General features: G+C 39.2%; 1 protein-coding gene across 5 annotated transcripts in view; it reads left to right on the top strand.

The window, feature by feature from the left end:
• Positions 1 to 7,411: 7,411 nt before the first annotated feature.
• WDR17 (WD repeat domain 17) overlaps positions 7,412 to 14,036 on the top strand; it is a 57,189-nt gene continuing 50,564 nt past the window's right edge. For 2 of the 5 annotated variants that reach the window (XM_040064531.2, XM_040064526.2), the window contains exon 1: positions 7,412 to 7,459. The gene's annotated coding sequence lies outside the window, so the exon portion shown is untranslated. Of the gene's footprint in view, positions 7,460 to 7,607; positions 7,679 to 10,958; positions 11,019 to 14,036 lie in introns of those variants that run through there. The other 3 variants (XM_040064530.1, XM_040064525.1, XM_040064527.2) reach the window with 2 other exon arrangements.

The raw sequence follows: 14,036 nt of genomic DNA, 5'->3' as shown, positions 1-14,036 counted from the left end.
GCTAAGGAGAGGCTACACTGAGGTAGATTTAAACACTCTGAAAAGCACAGTAGGAAGAGGTCTCGAAGAAAATTAACTATGCACCTGGTCACTGAAAGGCTTCTCAAGGATAAAAGGTGCAGATGAGGGACTGAAAAAAGTAAGATGGAGGCAGAATAGAAGGGTGGGATATAGTTAGAACATTAAAGAATTTATTTCATAAACCCATGAGGGAAGAGATCAGAATGTACTTATGCCATTTAATGTACTGACAATGAACAGGACTACCACAAAACTGGAGTTTCAGCAGAAACAGAAAACCCAATTTGCAGTCTCCATCTCCTGAAGTAGTGATGTCTGGCCCACACATGCCACGTGCTTTGTAGTGTCATCCTACAGCATCATTGCATGGCCTCTGCCCACAGAACACAGCTCTGCCACCAATCCCCGTTCTGTGGTACACCCCAGGGAGCTCCATGGCTCACACACATGTTGCCACTGGACACAGCACTGTATTTGAAATCATCTCATCCCACCTCATCTGGATCCGGCCAGACTTTCCTAGCCAAAGGGGTGATTTCAGTCTTTGTGTCTGATGATAGATCTGGTTCTTGTGCTGGCAGATCTGGGCCTTAGTAATGCCACAATATCAAAATTATTGGAAGTTAAGAGCTTGCAGCATGAGTAACAATAGATTTTAAACAACACAAATTTATGATACAGCTGGCATCTGTTGTTGCTTTTGAACTATTGTTGTTTTTGAAGCAAAAAGCTTCAAAAAGCTATTGTTGTTTTTGAAGCATTGTTGTTGTTGTTCCTTTCTACCAGCAGACTTACTAATAATGAGTAGAAAAGTTGTCCATCATTAAAGACCTGATATTACCCCAGCTTCTGCAGTTATCTAAAACTAAAACTAAAAAAAAAAAAAAAAAAGAAGAAAAAAAAAAGAGATTGCTTAGTTGCTATAAAACAAAATTCATAACACATAGATATTCAGAAGAAAAAGGAACCCAGTTCACAGGATTTAATGTGAGATATGTTCACAGGTTAAATATGAGATGAGAAAGTTTAATTAGAAGTGCAGGAAATAAAGTATTTGAGACAAAATTGCTACCTGTGAAATTAGAGGTGTTGTTAGTGGGGTTGAATGCTAAAACAGTTTATACCCATCCTTCTCTCTCCCTTTCTTCCTTATCTCTGAAGAGGGATATGTAGGAGAAGGAAGAAGCAATTGAGAGGGAGAACACATTGTAATTTTACATCAAAGGGTCCATTGAGCACATCTTATAATATCCAGCCAAGCTAAAAAAGTTTATTCTTGGGTTTATCATCTTAGGTTTATGCATTTGATATTTAATGATGCAAAATTGAGGGTTGGACTTGATGATCTTGAAGGCCTTTTCCAGCCCTGATGATTCTGTTATTCTATGAAAATGCTATAGTGGGTATGATAAACTTGATAAGCTAAATTCAGTGAATCAAAATTTAGAATTTTATTTTGAGACTCAAACACAGTCTCCGGTAGCCACAATTAAAAGGGACAGCATCGAATCCCGGGATTTCGGCACTGGGTGAACACAGTAACTGACTCTGCCAGCCTGTTACCCGCTCTGTTCACAAACTGGGTCCCATACTGCGGATTTTTATACAGTCCTCCGCTGAGAGCGGACTGAGACCATCCGTGCCTAGCAGTAGCTTCATTAGATATTCATGTTCATGTCCGGGGTCCGTTGAATAGTTCCTCAAAAGCAGAACAATGTCATGATTGCTGCGTCTGGAGAAGTTTTGGAAATGGTAACATCGGGCCGGAACAGATAAGATATCGATCTGATACAATCAGGAGATCATCAGGGCACCCATCTCCCTTTTCCGTTCCTTTGTGCTGTCTTTACAACGAATCCCGGCAGAAATTCCCCGTGCCCCTCCGTGCAGCTTTCGTCTCAGTTAACCCTGTACACACCTTTTAGTTTACTGATCTTAAACCCAATTTAAAGTAGATTAATGCTGTATGAATCATTATTACATTCTGCCGTGAACGAATTACATATTTTATTGCTTAACACAAATTAACTTTAGGACATATATCACAGTGGGCCACTACAGAAGACATTGTAACAAGGAAATAATGATTTCAAGTAGATTCTCAATGGTTTAATCATAAATCTTGGTTGTCAAGACCCATACATAGACCTGAGTTATTTCTGTAGGGCCTGAGCACACACCATTACATTAGTAGGTACTGCCTTTAACAAAAAGGCTTGTATGTACTGTTGCTAAGAGCTTGTTCCTATACAGACGTGTAAGAGCATAAAGTTCTAAGGGAACCTCTATTCCAGTGCATCAAATTTATCTATTCTGATCTCTAATAAAAGAAGTTACATAAAATTACATTTGCCAGCTCCTTGCATTTTCTACCTCAAAGGAATTCTGCCAAGCCAATTGGAACTGTTCAAAACCTGAAGAAGAAAACCAGAGAAGCCTCAACACTTTTTTGATTCTAAAATATCTGCCTCTAGGTTAGTTTTCTTCTCTTCTCTGTAGACTAGAAATCCCACCAGTATTTCTGAAAAAAAAAATAATCAGAAAAGGAGGTGTTTTGCATTACAAGATGCTGGTCTATTATGTTCCCAGTTAGAAAGGCACTTGAACTCTGCAAAGTATAAGTTAAAATGCTCTTTATAATAGCTAAAAAAATAAAGAAATAGATAATAGTTCAGGTAATTTTACCTTCCTTTAGATGCTTAGAGTTCAAAGCTGTGCAGCATTGAACAGGCACCTAGTCAGTGTGCAGCACACCATGGAGACTCTCCCTGTAGAAAAGACTACCCCACTTTGGTCATTTGAGCTATGATAGGATTTTTTTTACATATATATAATAATATTCATCATTTCTACTCCTGAACAGGAATGATATCTGCAGGAAAACTTCCTACTGCACTTCTAGATAATGGCAAAGCCACCAGTTGCCAAGTGGGAGCAGGCTTGCAGTCTCCTCTGTCACAATGAGCTGGTGGATAGTGTTCTACAGCCACTTGAGAGCCTGGTGGGATGTGCAGCACAGCACAGCACTGGCCCGAGCCTAACAGGTTCAATGTTATCTGGGCCAGTAGCTCTGCAATAAGCAAGGTGGTGAGTATTTCTACAGAGGTGTTATCTAGCCTAAACATCCGCTGCCAATAAAACTCTGGGGATCCTTTAAATTTAGGTGTTTAAAATTCCCATTATAGTCAGTAATGATCTAATCAATACATTCAGTGCATTAGAGCAAACAACTAATTTTATCCTAAACTCCCAATCTCTAGGAAACTGAGCTGTTGACAGGGACTCCTGTGAGAAAGAACAGTAAAGACCAACTGGTCCAGCACTTCAGAGTGAATCTCACCCAAGTTTTAGATTTGATAACCAGAGCCTGTCTGCCAGCCTGTTCAGAGTAGTGATTATCCCTCGTTACTGCTTTTTGAAAACTGCCACTAATCTGTTGGAGTCCAGGGCAAGCCCCCGACACTAATCATCAGCCAGAAAGGGTCTGTCACCTTCTTCTTCCTCATGCAGTGGCCGTTCAAAGTCTACATTGTGCAAGTCACTAAGGACAAGTGGGACTTTCTCATTCGGCCTGATCTCATTTGCAAATGTTGGACTCATTGCATTTCATTTCCTGAAATGAATTCTAGGCAATCCCAGTGCTGTAACTACCAACAAACATCAACAGCACTGCCAAGGTGGCAATTCCTCTGTTCAAATAGTTTATGAAACGTTACTGATTTTAGTCCCATGAGAGACTGTATGCACCTAATGAAACAACTGCATGAACACAATGAATTAAGCTGCTTTCAAGTATTTTCTCATTTTGACACCTCTCAGTAAGGACTTCTTAGAAAAAACAGGGGAAGAAGCACCAGCCTGAGTTCCCCATGAAATCATTTGCTGGATATAATTTCTTTCTCAGTTAACATGAGGTAGAAAGGCATATGTTCCCTGGCAGGCAGCAAGTGAATAGAATCACTAGTGGGAAAAAAAAAAAAAAACACAACCAAACAACCAGAACAAACAAACAAAAAAAACCCCCACCCAACATTCTTAGTAAGAAATTAAAATAATATTTGCATATTCCCACCAGAGGTCACTCATACCATAGGAATAAAATGAAAGTTACCAAAATTCTAAGTACTTATTTATTCTGCATATGATGTAAATTGAAATTGCATTTTCAATCCATTTAAATTTCTATTTCTACTAGTTTTAGTTAATATTCATAACAGGAATAAAGGTATCCTCCTTTGATAACACCACTACAGGAGAAAATAGAGGGGTCTGGTAAGAATAAGAAACAACTAGATGAATAAACTTCTGCCTAGCTTTCAGTGACTGAGAAAAAAAAACAAGGAAAAATTCTACAAAAACTTAGGGATCTAGTAGCTATAACTACTGCTGTAGATAAGACTGTGTATGGTGGACATGGATGACAATAAACTACAGCATTTCACCTTGATGCTTTTATTTCTTGAACTGAAAGTCACAGAGAAGCTAGAAAAAGTAGGATTTATTCTTAGTAGTATAATAGAGTTAGACACCTTGCATAAAGGAGTTATTAGGTATGCCTATGTTAATCAAGACCTCTAATAGTAAAAATTATATTTCTTTTCTGAGTAACTAAAATAAAACACAACAGAGATTGCAGCCCTAAATATAATCTCAGAATCCAGAGAAAATTACTTTATGCACTCAATTGTGATTAGTTCTATTTAAAGAAAAGGTTTCTATCCTTAGCATGTAAAAGACAAAATATGAAAACTGATTTATGTTTCACGTCTTTAACTTCCTTCTCTCTACTAAGCACTTCTTAGGCCACATCTGTCTTACCACTTCCAGCTTTGGGCACCCAACACAAGAAAGGCATCAACAAAAGGGAGTAAGTTCAGTGAAGGACTGCCGAAATAAAACCACAAGCAATCTGTCCTGTCCTCATAGCTCACCCCGCTTTGAACAGGAGGTTTGGCTAGATTGTCTCAGAAGGTCCTTCTAATCTTAATCATCCTCTTTTACTATATTATGATCCTCTTAACTGATCCTTTGATCCACAGACCAACACTTTTCTAGGAATAAGCTCTAGGCAGTTCCAGTCACCATTGGCCAAAAGAATGAAGTTTAACTAGAAAAGATAAAGGCAACAAGTGTGGAAATTTGCATTTATCGTTTAGATCTTATCTAAGAGTGAAAATAGGTTAGATCTCTTCAACTGGTGGAAGGGTTGTCTGAAAAGAGCTAGGAAAGCATGAACAGACACAAATTGAACAGAAAATTATTTGCTATCTGTTGCTGTGTATTAGTTGGTTTCATATTGTATTCAATTTTTATATTGGGTTTTGTAATGGTTTCTTCTGTACTCCCCTGTTCCCCTGGAAAACGTATCATCCCGAGGTTTGTCCCTGACCCTTTTCCCCGCCTGTTCTCCCACACTGGAATGTAATCCAACTCTGCTCCACTCCCACCTTATCCCTGATTGGGTAGTGGCTTGTCCCCGCCTTTAGCCCCTTCCCTGGATATAAGCCTGGGCAACACGGGGAAAAAAGACTGTTGCCTGGGGGACTGGGAAGGGAGTCTTAACCCCAACTGGGGCAGGACCACAGAAGAAAGACTAAATAAAGCTCTGATTTTCCCCCGGATCAAGTGTAGACCTTCCTTTGCCATCAACGGGGATTTGATCTCTCTCTAAAGGAAAAGGTTCACAGCCGCTCCTGGGTTTTGGGACCCTGAGGAAAAATCCTTCCAACTGTGGTTTGTCTCTCAAGCTGGCCGGAGTGAAAACAGAGCCGGGGCTCTGAGAGAGTGAGACTAGCCACAACTGTCTGTCATTAAAAAGGGAGCACATGGAATTCCAGATGGATGTTTTAAAGATAAATGCAAATTCCAACTTCAAAAACATTGTTCATGTTGTGGGATGTTTTGGAGATCAAAAGTCTAGGATGGTGGATAAATGTGCAGGGTATATAACCATGAGCTTGAATGCAACATTTAGTATAAGAATCTCTTAATTTATAATTGCCAAAAGATACAATATCAAAAGAATAAATTTCTTTTCCTTATAGTTTTGCATCTATGTCTTCTAGAAGCTTTTCTTGAAGCATGATACTTAAGGGTGTTTTGTTCCAGTCTCTCTCTGACCCATTTCTTGTATTGACTGTTGTTGGATTTGGAAAATAGGTAGTGCTTGAGACTATGGACAAATATGATTGCTATGATCTTCAAGATCATTTGGGTTAAAACATAGTGTAGTATTCTAAGGAAGGAAGCAAATTAAAGAAAAGTTTCACTGGCAGGCAATGTATATTGCTAATTTTCTGCCGAGTAAATCATAGACAAAGTGATTCCTTATCCACGTCTTCTCAGTTCCTTCTGCTAAAGAAGAATTTGTACATGGTACAACAAATCTCAAGCAACATGTTGCTTTTTTGCAGAGAACAGCGTAAGGTGACATTTTTTTTCTTATTTGAGTGTGCATACTTGTCAGGTGCAGAGGATTGTGCTAGTTTTATTGAAAGAAATCAAGAACTATCTTCGAGACTGTAGTTTCACAGTCCATTGGGTACCTTCCCACTGTTTGCATCACTTTGACACAAACACAGCAATGGTGATAAACTGAGTTGGATCAGGAAATTCTTCTGTCTGAAGTGTAATTCAAGGAAAAATACATTTCACGAAACAAGTTCCACACTGCAAACCACCATCCAGCTGCACAAACAGTTAGAGGAGGGAAAAAGTAGAAGAGAAAAACAAGTGGATGTTGCCCAGTAAGTGTCTGTGAATCGTAAACCCACATATGTACGTGATAACCCCAGGTGGAGCAGGATCTGGTGGAATGCGTTTTGTGACTCCTGTTTGATGGGATTAGTGCGTTAGTCTGCAGTTCCTTTCAGCCCCTCAGCATGGAGCCACGGTCTCCGCGAACGAGGTGCAGCTACAGGTAAATCAGTCAACATTCATGGCACTTTACCGCGCTTGGCTTGACCACTGGGACGTCTGGGGACGGACCAGCGCCCCCCGGAGATCCTCGGGGAGCGCAAAGTCCGCCCTTACCGCCTGGCGCTGATTTCTGGAGCCCTCACAGTAACGGGGAATGCGGCTTGCGAGCCCTGAAACCTCCCCTCCGCAGCCGCCGCCCCGCCCGGAACCCGCACGGAAGAGTGACACAGCCACAGCATCCCTCAGGTTGGAAGAGACCGTCAAGGCCACCCGGCCCGAGCGGCAGGCCACGGCCGTAGCCCCGAACCCACGAGCCGCACCAACCGGACACGGGTGTCGGCGGAGCGCGGGCAGGGCCGGCGAGCCCCCACGGCCCCGGCACGGCCGCTCGGAGCGGGGCGCGCGGCCCGCGCGTCGCCCGGTAACGCGGCCGCGGCGCGCGCGCCGCTGAGCGCGGCGGGGGCGGGCGCGCGGGTTGCCCGGAGACGGCGCTGCCGTGCCCGGCGCCGCGGGCGGACAGGTGAGGGAGGGCCGGCGGCCGCCCCCGCGGAGCGTGCGGGAGCTGCGCGGCCGGGCCCGGCGGGGCGGGGCGGGGCGGGGCGGGGGAGGCGCGGGAGGTTGTGCGGGGCTCGGCGGGGCCGCGCCGCTCGGCGCCCACCTGCGCTCCGGGGACGGAGCGGCCTCGGGGAAGCTCTCGGGGCTGCGGGCGGTGCCTGAAGCATCCAGGAGGCATTTGACGGTACTGTCGGGATTTTGCGCTGTTTTGGGGACTGTCCTAATGCGTGTGTGTCTTTCTCCAAACATGCTTGTGCGAAAACACGAACTTAATATCGAGTGAAGGCGGAGGCAGTAATGCCTGAAAGAAGCTAGCTGCGTGGCAAACGCTTGCCCTCCGCAGGGAGGAAGAGCTTTGGGCTTGTTTATACTGTAAATGCTTTTCCCAGCTGGGACGAGTGTGGGAGGGGGAAGCAAAATCAAGCTTAGAAAATTAAAAAAAAAAAAAAAACAAAAACCCCCAAAAAACCCAGTCAAGTACAAAAGCAAACTATAAGCGAAGTAAGCAAAACTTATGAAAGTGAATTTAAGACGGCAGACTCTGCAAATGAAGAAATAAGTTTAAGGGTATTTTTTCTGTTGAGTAGATGTTTCTAATATCTTAAGAGATGTTGCTTTACTTAAACATTATCATGCAACAAATTGAGAAACTGCTTTGTAAGGCTTGAAGATGGCAGGTATGAAATCAAAGTCTGAGCAAGGTCTTTAATTACTTGTAATGCTGCAGTGAAGAACATAATCCTGGATTTTAGAATCGATGAAGACCATACTGTTCTTAACACTGGGCTTAACCGTGGCGTAATGTAGAAAGTAAGTACTTAGAAATACCCTTTTTTGAGTGCTAAACCTTGTTGCTTCAAGAATCTTTCTGATTGCCATCCGCTTAGGCTTTCAAAAATTTAATGGGGTAAGAAGTTCTGTGTCTCTTTCTAACTAATTCTAGAGGGTTTTTACAGGAGTGTTGAACCTTATGGTTTTGTACCTTGTTTAAAAATTTTGCCATGACATTATGCAGCTACCTGCTATTTATAAGAATATTATAGGAGAATAATTCTAATGAGAAACACAAATGATAAACAGTAAGATGTTTTTCAAAATTTAGTACAGAGTTATTTTGCTTTATTTCTGGTAAGACATATTTTCCACTGTTTTAAAACAAGTTCAAGGTTCTAATCCTTCTACTTCCTAATTTTTTGTAGTCCTAAAATAGGGAAAATAACCTTTGGTTGTGACGTTTCTACCCTAATTACAGGCACAACTGTATAAGTTACTGATACGTTTTAAGGTTTCTGTTAGAGAATAAGTGCCATGTACAAATCAGTCTAGATGACTTTGTGTTACCATTCTTTGTATTTTCCACTTCAAAACTGTTAAAAAGCTTCAGGTAAGACTGCAGTCATCTTCAGCAAATTCTTGTAATCCATGTGGAGACTTGGTGGTGTAAAGAACTTGCAAAGGTAATATGGAGTATGCATGGAAGAATACAGATAATGCAAAAATTTTAAAATAGCACTGGACTATTGTTTTACTTACTGATTTTTTTTTTCCACTTTTTAATTATTCTCCCTGATAAGATATTTACAGTCTTCCTCAGTTTCAACATTCTGTGTGTTCTATTATACCAAATCTTGGACTCTTTGAGCAGCTCTGGCTGTTTAAAAGACCCATAACATGCAATAAACTTGTTGTTTGTTCATCTGCTATGAGGAACATTCCCACATAGCAAGAACAATGTAAGAAGGTCCTTGGTGAGTCCTAATAGTCCATTTAATTATTTTATTTCTAGCAGTGGTAATAGGAAAGGGAAACTTTCTTATACCTCAGGAATATATTGGGGAAAGCAGTATTTCCTCTTCCTGCAGTCTGTGAATTAAAGTTGATGTGGCCAGTAAGAGTAACTTCACAAAGTCCTGGTGATGATATTGTGTAACTGACATTATTTGTTTTATAAAGCAAAATATAGGCAGCACAAGAGGGAAGTAAATATCAATATAACATTTGAATTACAGAAAGTGGCTACAAGAACTGTGAATTCCCCTGTAGGGTATAGGCAATTCGGTGACATCCTATCACTCAGGCTAGCTATTACTTATGGTAGCAGGTGAGCTGTACTATGGGCACTTGAGAAAGACAGACGCTTTTATGGTAATTTTTTCCCCTCTTGCATCTTGTAAGCACACGTTGGCTGTATACATTGGGACCATGTATTCCTTATCCTGTTCTAGTACTGGCTGGAGAATTTGGCTGCTCTGGTATGTGTTGGGTTTATTTGGTTATAAGTAAAGAACTTTGCTGACTTTTTTTTTTATTTGTTGATAGTATCACTTATTAGTTCTCAAGGCAGTGTCAAGTGTAGGAACTTGCTTCTTCCAGTTCTTTCTTTGTTGGTGTTTTAATTTATGCTGATGACCTTGATTGCACTTTTGTCTCTGCTAAGTCTCCTCCTTACATTTTTTTTTTACTTTGGCTACTTTGTTTAATTGTATGTGGGAAATTGCATGCAAGCAAACAAGTTGATAAATAGTGATTTTTAACATCTTCATCAGCAGTGAATGTCTTTATTTGTTGTCCAGTTTCTAATTTCTTATTTAGTGATAGTAGAGGCTTTCAGAAGCAGTTGTTGCAGTGGAAAAGGATTGATGTAATTCTTTTTTTTTTTTTCTGGGCTGTATACTATTGGTCTTATTTTGATGAGGTTAATAATGCCTTTCCCCTGCTTCATGAAGTTTTTTTCCTAATGCTTCTACTGACTATAAATTTGCTTCAGGTTCAGGAACCTTTACCTACCCTCTAGCCAACGTGACCAATCTGAACCCAGCTGCTTAGCAGCTATGTCCTGTTGGTGACTTATACTTTTCCTATGGTTTATTGCATCCAATGCTTGACTGATGTTTTTAAGGTTTTTTTTTTTCCCTCTCTCTTCTTTTGACTGATTCCACTCTGCTGGATGTACTATAGTTGTGAGTATGTACTCAATTTCATAGTCTCTTAAAACCCACCAATTCTATTTGCATTTTTTTTTTATGGGGGTGAGGAGGACAACACACAGCTTTTACCTCATCCCTTTGAGTTATATGTTTTAAGATCTAGTTTGTTTCTCTCTTAGGTGTAATTGTTTACATTTATTTGTACCGTCAGATGACATGCTCTGTAACCTATTTCTTAATGAGACATAAATGGTATAGTCTGTTGACAGTCTGAAATCTAATTCTTTGGTTTTAAGCATCTGTATTCTTTTTTTTCAATCTGGCTAAGGAATCATTTGGAGGTTTTATGTTAGCATTGATTATATTTATATTTTTTACCCCACACAGATTAATCAAGGTCTAATAGAACTAATTAATTCCATTATTTTCATTCCCCTCACTTTCTTTTGAAGTTGTTACCTATTGTCTGAAAATACCTGTGATGGAAGACTGATAATGATTGAGTGAAAGACGATATGTCAGATCCAGGAGATCAGTTTCATATATTGGTTTAGATTCCAGGAAAGAAAGATTGAGACTTCCGCTGTCAAGTGTGAGGTGAGCGTTGAGAAGAGCTTTTCTCGACACTAATCATTCGTTGCTAACCTAAGTGCATGTTTTGTACCTAACTGCTGGCTGTGAACAGGTATGTAGTTGCATCCCATTCTGGTTTCCCAGGAAATCAAGGGCAATCTTTTTACAGTTAAAGATTTTCTTATTTTGGGGTTTGTTTGATGTTTTCTTTTTGAGGTTTCTTTTGCCTTTATGGATATTTGGGGTACAAGTGGCTCTGAAGTGTCTGAACAAACCTGTGAAACTGACTGCTCTGTAAAAATTTCTATGGCAGAAAATCTCATGGTTTAGAACATTATATTGGAGATAAACTTTTCAAGAGCTGACTGGGATTTGCATTATTATAATCTAAATTTATTAGAATCTAGTATATATCTGAAGAATATGTTAGGATGGAATGACTTAGCTCAACATAGATAAAATCTAGTCATCATGATATAAAAAAATACATGCAACATGTTTCTTGGTATATGAACTGTTTGCTGACAGACCAAAGAATCAAGTGGCTGTGTAGAGTTAGCTGTCTGCCAGGTTAAATCATAATTGGGGCACTTTAATTTTGACTACATTCAAATTTTATACAAGTAGTGATTATGAAATTGAAACAAGTATTTCAATATAGACATAGTTTTATGAATAAGATTGTAGTTTTTCTCTGTAAATATACTGTGTGCCCTTTTCATCTGTTTTGACCAAGGACACAATTGGAGATAGTTAACTTTGCCATATCTTATATTTATTCTTCCCAGAATTAGAATGGCATCTGCTAAGCCATAGTAAAAGTGGTACTATAAATATATATAAACTTGTAATTTTTTTCTGAAGAGATGTTAATTTATTTTCTTGGAAAAAGACTATAAAGCTTTGTTAAATTTACTTTTAGAATCCATTTATGGAACATCCTTAAGAAGGTACATGATCAAGTCCAATCCACTGCTATTGTTGGTAGCTAAAGCTTAATCTCCTCTATAAACTGATAAAGCTCAATCTTAAAAGTAGCTTGTGAGAAGGTTGTATGAAAGTCTCAGCCCAGTGTAGATCTGGTGGTGATGGTAGTGTTGTACATCTGTTGCTAACAGCTTATTCTAATCACTGTGAGGTGGCCTGGTTGTTCTGTATGTCATCTTGTCCTGAAAAATCCATACAGCTTGTTGGGAAAGGGCAAGTGAGGGGAAAAAATTGAAAAGGACAACAGTTTAGAGCCCTGCTACGTTTGTGCCATTAGTAGCTTGATAGGAGCTGGGGAAGTCTAGGGAAATCTGATTCTTGCCTGACCTTGTATGACATAAGATGGCTGAGGTATAGGTTTGCTGTGTCACTATTATATGGTTGGTTCTTACACAGCTTTACTCTAAGCATTGTATTTTAGGATTTATTTAGGATATTTTGCATCATTACATGTTTTGCATTCTCAGTATAAAAATTCTTAACCTGTTAGTTAATAAATAAAACCTGAGGATTTAACTGACTTTATTACTATTGATGTTGGTATAATGAATTTGCATAATGGCATCTAAATTATGAAAGTAATGAATTTCTATACTTTTGTAATATAAGGAATTTTTAATGTATTTTGTTCTTGAGTTATTTGTTGTGCATTTTTGTAGTGAAGACGTTCCTGTAATGAGTTCTGTGTCTTCAATGCAAAGTCATAGCATGTTGATCTTTAGTAATTCAGTAGTTAAGGCAGATAATTTTTAGAGCTATGATGGGACATATTATGAAATTATGTCTACATGGATTGGCAGGAAGTTTTCTCACAGAATTGAGTACAACAAAAATAAAAAAATTCTGAGGTAAAAATTGAATTATTTGAGAATAATTCTTAATTTTGAAACATATGTAATGCTACTGATTATGGCAAGAATATATAAAGCATGACTTTTTATAGAAATTAGACAAATGTCTAAATATTTCTGTATATAATAGTTAAACAGAAACATTGGTTAAAGGTGTATTAAAAAAAAACGTACATGGTTGATTTGTTGCAGTGTATCAACTTTAAATTATTAATTAACAGCAAATTTGGTGGTAAAATGGAAGATCAAAATAGAGGTTTCTTACCTCTCATCCATTTCTGAAAGTGCTAATTCATAACTGAAGTGCATTGCTGACTTCTGATATTGCTGGATAACATGGGAGAGTACCATCAGTTTGTTCATTCCGATGCAATACAGGACATTATTTTCAGATGTAATCTTTTATCCTTTGTTTTCTAGGTAAATTATACATGTATGTTATATTTAGGTTCCGTTTTTTAGTGTGTAGAGATTGAGGCCACTATAGTCTCCAGCATGTTCTTCCAGATTCTTAAGGTCATATCTTTTGTAAAGAGCAAGGTAGTAGCTTCTCTCGTAATAAACAGATACTTGCATTGGAATGTCCAGATTATCAATTTTCATATGAAATAAAAAGAGAAAATAACCACTAGTTTTTTGTGTTGTGTTTTGTTTTTTTTTTTGTTTGTTTGTTTGGTTTTTGGGGTGGGGGGCTGTTGTCAGGGAGGGGTTGGGGTGATCAGTGGTATTTGGTTTCATGTAATTCTTGACCATTGTAGTGCTGAAATTTAATGACATATTGTGATGTTCATATGTTAAAGCATCATCTTTTTTAGCATCCCTGCCACTTTTTTTCCTTATGACTATTGTAGATTTTTGGTTTTATGCCTAGTCAATCTGAAATGAGCTAAAATGACAGTACCTAGTTTCAAAGGGAAGATCGTGAAATGTCTGCAGCACAAGTTTGATCACAGACTCATAGTATATCTCAAGTTTGGTGGGGTGTGTAAGGATCATTGAGTCCAACATCCTGCTCCTTGCTAATCCACATGACTAAGAGCATTCTCCAGATGCTCAGTGTCATCTGAATGGTTTGGTGACAAGAAAGCTCCAGGAAGAATCTGTCCCAGTGACTGACCACCCTATCAGTGAAGAATCCTTTCATAATGTCTAACTTGAACATACCCTGACACAGTTTTGTGCCATTTTCTTGTGTCAGCTCAAG

This window comes from Hirundo rustica, chromosome 5 (assembly GCF_015227805.2).
Source record: "Hirundo rustica isolate bHirRus1 chromosome 5, bHirRus1.pri.v3, whole genome shotgun sequence".
Lineage (NCBI taxonomy): Eukaryota > Metazoa > Chordata > Aves > Passeriformes > Hirundinidae > Hirundo > Hirundo rustica.
The sequence above is the reverse complement of the archived record's forward strand: the minus strand, read 5'-3'. Positions and strand labels throughout refer to the sequence as shown.